This window comes from Populus nigra, chromosome 3 (genome assembly GCF_951802175.1).
Source record: "Populus nigra chromosome 3, ddPopNigr1.1, whole genome shotgun sequence".
Classification (NCBI taxonomy): Eukaryota; Viridiplantae; Streptophyta; class Magnoliopsida; order Malpighiales; family Salicaceae; genus Populus; species Populus nigra.
The window spans coordinates 14,816,659-14,827,530 of record NC_084854.1 but is presented as its reverse complement, the minus strand read 5'-3'; positions in this window follow the sequence as shown (position 1 = coordinate 14,827,530).

Below are 10,872 nucleotides of genomic sequence, written 5' to 3'. Positions count from 1 at the left end.
GGTAGTGTTCATTATGATCTCAGTGGTTGGAAGTGTAAAGTCATCTTTAGGATAAACATTGTTAAGGTTTTGAAAATCCAAGTAAACACGGATTTAGTCATTCTTTTTTTTTTTCATTGATATGAAATTCAAAATCCATGTAGGATATTTGACCTCACAAATGAAACCCATTTGGATAAGTTTGTTGACTTCAACCTCAATTTGTGAGATGTGTTTAGGATGAAAGCGACGTTATGCTTGTTTTACAAGTTTGACCTTATTTATTATTGATAATTGATGGATTGCAACTGTCAGGTTTAAACCTAACATTTCATCATAGGACCAAGAAAAGATATCTTGATACTTCATTAAAATTTCTATGTAACCCTTTTTTTGGTGATAAATTTGCATTAATAAAGGTTGGATGTAGGTTTTTAACGATGCCTAAGTTAACCTCTTTAAATTCATCCACTATAGACTTATTTTCTAATTTAAAGGTTGGCAGAGCCTTCTCAACATCTTCTTCAAGGAGAAACTCATCATTATCATCCTCTTAAATAGTGATATGATTTGAAGTGAGATACATCATTTCTTCTTTTTTTTCCTCTTTATAGGAGAGGTTATGATCACTATCGTGTGTTTTTGCCCTTTCAATATGGCCCCAGCACTTACCACCTATTTGTATCCTCTCTTTAGTCATCAAAATATTTTGCTATGAAGATCCTTTAAACCCTCAACCAAAGTTGGTTAATGATCATGTACATACTTATCATATTTTGACTTGGATGGTCCAAGTCTTGTGAGAAATGATGTCTATTTTAGAGTCCTTACAGTCTTCTAGGTTCCAATCCTATTAAAGATTGAAGCATGAGTCATAGTCATATCTAGACGATCCTAAACTAGAGCTCTAAAAGATGTATGCTGACTTTGTTATTTGTCATTTATTTTTTTTAGACTTATGTGTCATAAATCCTTTTTTTTTTAATCTTCTGATGAAGTTTTGTAGAAGATTCGTATCCAAGACTAGAACTTGAAATTCAGCTAGAAGTTTTATTCTCTCTCCAAGCTTTTATAGTCTTTGTAGAAACTTGTTTACCTTTTACTCGAGTTATATCGTTATCCTTCGTTAATTTATTGACATCTCTTCATAACTATAACTAGCCCTGATTAGAAGCTTATAAGCATTAAGATTGAATCTATTCACTCGTTTAATAGGGAGTCATTTAAGAATCGCTACCATCAACTCAGCTTGATGAACAAACCCTTTCAATAAAGGTTTTAAAGCCTTAGTCAATATAAAATTAATAGCTGGAAAGGTCAAGTTTTCAAGCCCCTTAGTGATCTTCTCTTCATCCATAGTGAAAGAAGATTAACTCTCTTTTCTTGCTAACACTAAGAAATATCACAATATCATGGCTTTACATGATACCTTATTATTAATGAAGTTTTTTATTACCTTTTCTTTTCATTTGTTCTTTATTGGACGAGTCATTCCTTCATTTGTAAATGAATTATGCCCTTTTGAGCTTATAATATCAACTTTTCCCTATTCTTAGTACTCATGTGAAGATAGTTCTTTCATTATAGCTAACTCAAAACAAAACTTTGTATTAGCAAAATGGGCTTCAACTATGGTAAAGGGATCAATATTTGCCAATATCTTTCTCACTTGTCCATTTTGACAATACTTAAAGAATCGGTAGAGTGTTGAGGAGATGATACCATTTTCATGTATCTATAGTCATCCAAGTAACATGTAGTAAGTAGTTTTAGCATTTAAGACGTGAAAAAATGGATTGGACTTCATATCTTCCATGTGTATTGTAAGTCTTATCTTTTCCATGATGTTTTCCCATCCTTGATTAAAGTTTTGAATCATCATATAACTTGGGAAGAGTTTCTACATATGAATCCTAAGCTCTTTCATAGTTTTAAGAGGTAGTATGTTAACAACTGAACCATCATCCACCAAAATACAATTCACCATCTTTTTCACGATGTAACATTTGATAAAAAAATGATTATGGAGTTTTGATTCATACAACAAATCTTCATTGTTAAAGGATATCTTTGTGGTGTATACATCATGATGTAAGTTTGGAGAGTCATCATGACTTTCCTCCATAGCTTATTTAGTAGGAGTTTTCTCTTCATCAGTATGATAACAAGCAACAGATATGTTTTTTCATCCTTCTTAGATCCTTTAACATGTACTCATTCAGTGTAATGGGCTTTCTTAAGCTTTAAGTTGGAAAAACTTCTCTCTAATTGTTATGGATTTTCATTGAATCTTTCAGCACATTGACTCATTAATTATCTTTCTTACCATCAAGATTCTCATTATGTTTGGTTTTTTCATCTACATGCATTCTTTTCTTCCTCTTCTATGAGTGAATAAAGTCATCTTGAAGTCTAGATGATTCAATTTGCCTCGACTAAATAGATGTTGATGACATATGAGAGACAATATTCACTAAAGAATCCTCTCTTTGCCTCTTTTCAGAATCTATACCCTAAGACCTTCTCTGTATTAGAGAGGGATTTTTCCTTTTACCTTGCCATTATGAAACAATTCAACATAAATCAGTTTCCATTGTAAATCTTAAACCCAAGTCAGGGCTCTGATACCAATTGTAACAACCCTATTTAATACTTAAATTTTCATTGTGATTAACATATCAATTTGAGTAAGAAGCCAATTGAATTGTTTTTTAATCTACCAAAATTCCAACATAATTTCCCCTGATAATAGACAGATCAAGTTATCAATAATACAAAAAACATATTTTTACAATCATTTCTTTCAAAGGGTCCAATCATTCTATACTTAACCATTTCATCATATCACCGGATTAGAACACATCTAATCCCAATTTCAATCATTTCATATCTTATAAAATAATTTTCACAAATAATAATCAAACGAGATAAATACATAAATTCATAAAAAAATCATAAAATAAACACATGCATTTTGAATTATAATATGTTAAAGTGAATTCATCTTGTTATAAGAACCTAATAAGACATTTTATCTACAATATTACAAATATCTTAAATTTGAGCATTAATTATGTACTAAAACTACATTGCAAAAGAATTTTTAATTTAAAATTACATTTCCATTAATTAAATAAAAAAGATTCCAAATATCTATTACTCTGCATGAGGTTGCGATGTACCTAGAATTGATTTAACATATGGTGTAAATAAAACCACATGATAAAACATATAAAACAACAAGTCAACTTCAATAATATTTCATAGTCTTAATTTATCCTTTCAAGCAATTCTATAATCATATTGAACCATCTTGTTAGGTCATATAATCTGATTATCGAATGAACTGATGTCACCAACTCATTATTGGAAACTAGTCCTATTATTGAGTAACTAGTTTCATCGTCCATTACTGGGCACTAGCCCCATTATAAAGTAAGTAGTTTTGCTTGCCTATTATTAGGCATTGATCATATTACCGGGCATTATCCTTATTACCAGGTAACTAGTTTCGCTTGCCTATTATCAGGAACTAGCTCCATTATTAGGCACTAGCTCCATTATCGGGTAAGTAGTTTCGGTTGCTTATTACCGAGAATTAGCTTTATTACCGGGTAACTAGTTCCACATGTATTACAATTAAAATATCAACATGCCACATTTAAAGAATTTATATTTACTTGACTAAATAAATTATTAAATAAAAGTATCAAGGTGCAAAGCATCTACCTGATGTCTAAGCTCTAGATGCACTACCTTGTGGCTATACCATTTAACCAATCTCTCATGTATCAACATAAATTTTAAATATTATACTTTATCCATTCATTATTGGAATCCATTTCCAAATTGTAACATCACCACTTTTCTTAATCCAGTAATGCACAATTTTGTTCCTAAATTTAGGAAATCACAAGTTTTTTTTTTTGAAATAGTAATAGTTTACTATGAGTTAGAATGGTCAACCGGTTCACATCGGCATAGCCAATCAATCGGCCAGAAACTACTAAATTTTATTGGTGCCTTTAATGGTCAAACAAATAGTCGACTGATTTGATCAACCAAATTAAACAACAATCAATTTCATTGTTCCTTTTGTTAAACGATCGACATAATCAGTTGGTAATCCTAAATGGTCGACCAGTTTGTGCAGCACATCAGATATTAGTTCTATTTTTTTCTTTCAATTATTTCAATTCACACAATATCCATTCTATTTTCATGTTAAAGAATGTCATAAAAACAACATTCAAATAACCAATTTTTATATAACACTAATGCATTTTACATTTCATATATCCTATAATAATCCAAACTAATCTCTTTAGATGAGTTCCTTACCTTAATGGATGTTAATTCAAGTGAATAATGCAAAAATAACCCAAGTTCTCTTCATTTTTCCCTTCGTTCCTTCAATTCTTCTAAAACCCCAACTTTCAAGTTTTAAAACTCTCTAACCCAACTAAATTTCTCTTTTTGATCACTCTAATTTAATTTTTTAAGTGATTTAATCAAGAATTGAAATGAAAAAAAAAATCAAAGAACTCTAACCACCCTTTTTTCTTTCAAAATCTCTAGCCATAAGGGTGGGAATGAGTATTTATAGTTTAAATTTTTGTTATTTACACATTGACCCCATTTTATCTCATATATTTCATTTTCCCACTAATTTTTCCTTTTTAACAAATACATCATGAATCTTGGCTAAATACGGGGGCAAGGCTAGCTTGTATGTTATAGGCCCAATTCTTTTCACAACTTTAAACGGTCCAATGTATCTTGGTGTTAAGTTTCTTATCATGGATATGCTTGGCCATATTGAAGCATATGTTTCTAATGGGTAATTTTCAAAAACACTTTATCTTAAACATTAATTTCAATAGACCTCTTTTATTATCTATATAATTTTTTTTCTATCATGGATCACCTTTATTTAATCTTTTATGATCTTTACTTGTCCATAGTAACCTGTACCAATTATAGCCTAGTTAAATTTCTATCACCAACCTCCTCCTAGCATATCAATGTTCGGAACCTTTGACCATATAAGGCCTCAAAAGGAATTATTCCCACTATGGCTTGGTAACTGTTATTGTAGGTGAACTTCACTAGTGGTAGATGGTCTTTACAATTACCTCCAAACTCTAATAAATAAGCCCTTAATAAATTTTCTAGCATTTTGATTGTTCTTTTAGATTTTTCATCAATCTAAGGGTGGAAAACATTGCTCAAATTCAATCTTGTTCATAAAGCATGTTAAATACTTGACCACAAACAAAAGGTAAACCCGAGGTCTTGGTTTGAAATAATCGATATAAGTACCCTATGTAATCTCACCACCTTATTCACATACAATTTTGTCAACTTATTAACTAAGTTTGTCATCTTTATAGATAAGAAAAACACAAACTTAGTCAATTAATCCATAATGACCAAATGATATTGTTTTATATTTTTCCTATAGGTAGATCTGGCATGAATTCCATAATTATATCTCCCCATTTCCATTCAGGTATCAACAATAGCTTCAAAGATCTTGTTGGTTTCTTATGCATCATTTTCACCTGCTGATAAACATTACATTTGACTACATACTTAACCATTTCTTTCTTCATATTTGGCCACTAATAGAATTCTTATAAATCTCTGTACATCTTAGTACTTTCCAAATGTACTACTTCTCATTTTATCCACCTCCACATCTTTTTGTTAAGCTTTTAGCATTTTATACCAAAGTATAGACCATACCCTTAATTGAGTCAACAAATATCCCTCAAATCTTATCTCCAATTAAGCCTCTATCCTTTTCAACTAAATTACCTCTATCTTATCCTAGTTTACTAGTTCATTTAACATCATCTTGTTGTTTTAAAATTAAGGGAATTAAAAACAACATTTTCCCTTCTCGAGTGATAATCTATTACACAATCATAATATTTTATCAACCCCATATATCTTCTCTACCACATATTTAGTTCATTCTATGACATAAAACATCTAAAACTCTTATGATATGTGAAAATCTGAACCCAAGACCTATATAAGTAAAGTCTTCATACTTGTAATGCAAACACTATGATGGCTAACTCTAGATCATGGATTGGGTAGTTAATCTTGTGAGGCTTCAACTATCTTGATGCATAAGTAATTACTCTTTTATGTTGCATCAAAACACAATTGGAACCCTCTTTGATACATCACTATAAATAATATATCCCTCAATTCTTGAAGGAAGTGTCAACACTAGAGCCACAGTAAGTCTTTTCTTGAACTCTTGAAAGATTTCTTCACATTCCTTTGATCATTCCCACTTCACCTCATTTCAGGTCAATCGGGTTAAAGGAGTTGTTATTGTTGAAAACCCTTCAATAAACTCTGTGGTATCTTGCTAACTTGAGAAAACTATGAATTTTAGCTACATTTACAAACCTTTCCCACTTCAGCACCACTTCAAACTTAAAGGATCTATAAATATCCCTTCTGTTGATATAACGTGCTATAAGAAAACCACTTCTTTTAGCTAGAATTCACATTTACTTAGCTTTGCATATAACTGATGTTTCCTTAGGGTCTACAACACCCACCTCAATTGCTCTTCATGTTCCAAATATAAACTAGAATAGATCAAAATATCATCTATAAACACCACTATAAACTTGTCTAAATAAGACCCAAAGAGTTGATTTATCAAGTCCATGAACATCGTTGGAGCATTAGCCAATCCAAATGGCATCATTAGAACTGGTAATGTTTGTATCGAATTTTAAAAGCAATCTTCAAGATATCTTGTTCTTTAATTCATAATTGTAATACCTCGATCTTAGATCTATCTTTGAAACTACTCTCGTTTATTTCAACTAGTCAAAAAGTAATCTATCCTCGAAAATGGATATTTATTCTTCATTGCCACCCTATTAAACTACCTATAGTCAATGCAGAGTCTAAATGTGCTATATTTTTTATTTACAAAAAACATTGGAGCTCCCCATGGAAAATAACTTGGACGTATAAACCATTTATCTAAAAATTCTTGTAATTAAATCTTTAACTCATCTAACTCTGCAAACACAATCCTATAGGGTGATTAGGCTATATGAGAGGTATCAAATAATATATCAATAGAGACCTCTACTTTCTTTTTCAGAGGTAATCCTAATAATTCTTCTGGAAATATATCTAAAAATTCTTTTACAATGGGGAGATTCAATAATAAGACATTTTCCTTTTTTGAATCCATCACATATGCAAGGTAAACCTCATATTTTCTCCTTGTTATTTTTCTAGAAGTCATACCCAAAAAAATATAGTTTGTTATGTTTTTTTCCTCTCTAAGTATTACTCTCCTACCATTTAGTCTTTAAAGAACCACTATTTTAACAAAACAGTCCATTTGAGCCATATATATGCTTAACAAATTCTTACGCAAAATTACATCAAAGTCATGTAATTATAAAGGTATTAGATCTATCTCACAACTATTAATGCTAACCCTTATCCCTTTGTAAACATGATCAATATCTACACTCTCCCTCAAAGCAGTATTAATTGTGAACTTTTTTTTGGTTTTACAAGGTTTTCCCCTAAGTTCTCTTATAATTTTATTTGCTATAAATGAGTGTGTCGCACCAGGATATATATATATATATATATATATATATATATATATATATATATATATATATATATATATATATATATATATATATGCATTTAAGGAATTTATTTGTTGCATACATGCCATTATATTAGGAGTAGCTCTAACATCCTCTGGGGTCATATGGAACACTCTCCCCTATGTCCTATCTCTTTATGCTTTAGGTTGTCCTTTATTACCACGAGCCCCTGATTGTGCTGGCATGGTGGGTCTATCCACAATAACTAACTGTTGTTGGCTATGTGTTTATTGCTTTTGTCCCTAAACATACTTAACTCTTTATGGGTAATCCTTCTTGAAATGTCCCTGCCCTCCATAATAATAATAATATCCATGACCTAATTATGAATAATCCCGCCATATATGTCCCTCTTGCTTATAAATATAGCATTGACCTGGCAATGCAAAACAATCTCTTGGATGTATTTGTTTACACCAGATATAATAAGGATAAGTAATGGTGTTCTTTGAAGCCCCCCAACAAAACTACCCTTCAGGTTTGATTATCCTTTAGTCAACCCTTCCCTTGTACTCTATAAAGACCAAACTGCTGCCCTTCATTAACCAATTTCTTCTTTTTTATTCTTGAACTGATTAAATTGTTCCCCTTTACCCCTCTTAAAAAAGGGAGGTTTATTTGAAAAGAAATCAATATCTTTCCTTTAACCTGGTCTAAACTAGTATTACTGGGACTTTCCAATACATGCTTCTAGGGCCTAGGCTGCTTGTATCAACTTTCTCGTCGTCTTAGACTATAATGCAACCAACCCTTATTTCGAATGATGTCGTAAACCGTCACGTGGTCTCTCAATCATATGCTGCTTAGTAGAAATCTAATATGGGGCAAACATAGATAGGTTATAGAACCTTATCTCATAATCAAACACTAACATATCATCTTACCTCAATTCTAGAAACTCTTATTCTTTCATCACACAATGATATTTAAAATAAAAACTGATTCTCAAACTATACCCTAAAATCACTATATATCCTTAATTTTGTGGTCCACCTCGACTGTATAGTCTCCCATCAAGATTGTGCCCTATCTAATAATAGTTGCGTGACACAATCTACTTATAAGTCTTCTAGCACCTTCATTTGAATCAAGGTCTTCTCCACTTTTATAATACATCTCCTAGTAATCTCCATATTTTATTCCCCTAATGAGGACTCATAACTCATCTCTCTCATACACTTTAAGATCCATGCTAAGGAAACCATATTGTTTGTGGGTGTCGTAGCTACTAGAGTTGTTGGTATTGTTAGGGTTACTAGGTTGGTATTTTAGTCATGCCTTCAATTACTACCCTCACTAACTATGCTAGGAAAACAAGGTTATCATATAAGACAGGGGCTCCCGCGAGTGCTACTGGTGGAGGCATAATTATTTGTCCCTAATGATATGACCTCTCTAGTCATGACACCATAACATGTCTAGAAACGATGTCATCTCGGAGTGTAGATGATTCCTCATTTCCTTGATCGACTAGATGTTGGTGGCACATGAGAGGAAATATCCGCTAAAAAATCATTTCCCTGCCTCTCTTTGAAATATATACCCAAAGACCTCCTTGGAATTGAAGAGGGATTTGTCCTCGTACTTTGTCTTGTATGAACTATTATAAAACAATTTGATGTATATCAATTTCCATTACAAATCCTGAACCCAAATCAAGGTTATGATATTAATTGTAATGACCCCATTTAATACTTAATTTTTTAGTGTGATTAACATATCCATTTAGGTAAGAAGTTAAGGGGAAATTTTTAAAAATCTACCAAAATTCTAGCAGAATTTCCCCTGAAAATATACATACCAAGTTGTCGATAATACAAAATACAGATTTTTGCAATCATTTCTTTTAAAAGGTCCAATCATCATAGACTTAACAATTTCGTTATATCATTGGATTAGAACCTAACTAATCCTAATTTTAATCACTTCATATCTTATAAAATAAATTTCATGAATAATAATTAAATGAAATAAATACACAAATTCATAGAAAGCATTATAAAATAAACACTTGCATTTTGAATTCTAATAAGTTAAAGTGAATTAATGTTGTTATAAAAGCCTAATAAGACATTCTATCTACAATGTTACAAATATCTTAAATTTAAGCATTATTTACATACCAAAATTACATTTTCATTACTTAAAAATAGAGATTCTGAATATCTAATACTTTACATGATGTTACGATGTACCTAAAATTGATTTAGCGCTCCATTACCAGGCAGCTAGTTCCACTTGCTTATTACTGGGAATTAGCCCTTTTACCAGATAACTAGTTCCACATGTATTATAATTAAAATAACAACATGCCATATTTAAAGAATGTATAGTTTTCTTAATTTAATTTAATCTATGGAAGTTGGATTTTACTAACTCGAGAAAATTTTTTATTCATGGTTTATATGGAAGCTGCCTTTTCTTCTTAAAAATAGTGTCCCTATTCTCATTTAGCTTCATGACTTTGTCCTTTAACACAAAGCATTTCACTATGGAGTGGCTGATCAGATAATGATATTTATAATAATTTGAGTTGTTTACTTGGTTTGCCTTTTCAGGATAGTTCACCTTTAGCAACTAAATGAGATTTGCCTCAAACAAATCATCTAGCATCCTAGATATATCTGAGTCAGGAAATTGATACTCTTTTTTCTTGTTGCTCTGTTAGGGTTGGCTTCTTCCTATCACCCTTTTGAAAAATAGTTGGTGCTGCATGATCATTCCTTTTAGCTCTAGTTTATACCTTTATATCAACAGAGTTAATTACTAAAGACTAATTTCCCTCGATCTTTAGAGTGCTCTTTCCAAAACTATGACCTTTATACTTGTTTTTCTTAGGCTCCTACATAGGTAATGATGAGTTTCCAGCTGTAGCAATGCCAAGTTCCATGTTATATGCTCGAGTAGCCAATTCTTCAAAAGACATTGGCTTGATAACTTATAGAATATAGTGTAGTCCCTAATGTATCCCATGAAAACATAATCTAGTGTTGAAGTTTCGGTGAGTCAGTTCTTATAATAGAGGCTAAAATTTCTCCATTGATGAATGCAATTGATGATAATCTCTTTTTCCTATTGATGTGCACTAGTGAGTTCAATCATGCTAACCATACGAGTGTTGTAGAGGCAGTTAAGAAACTTACATTTTAATTTTTCCTAACTATCGATTGAGCTAGAATCCAAGTCAATGTACCAGTCAAAGGCATTTTCTTTTAAAGAA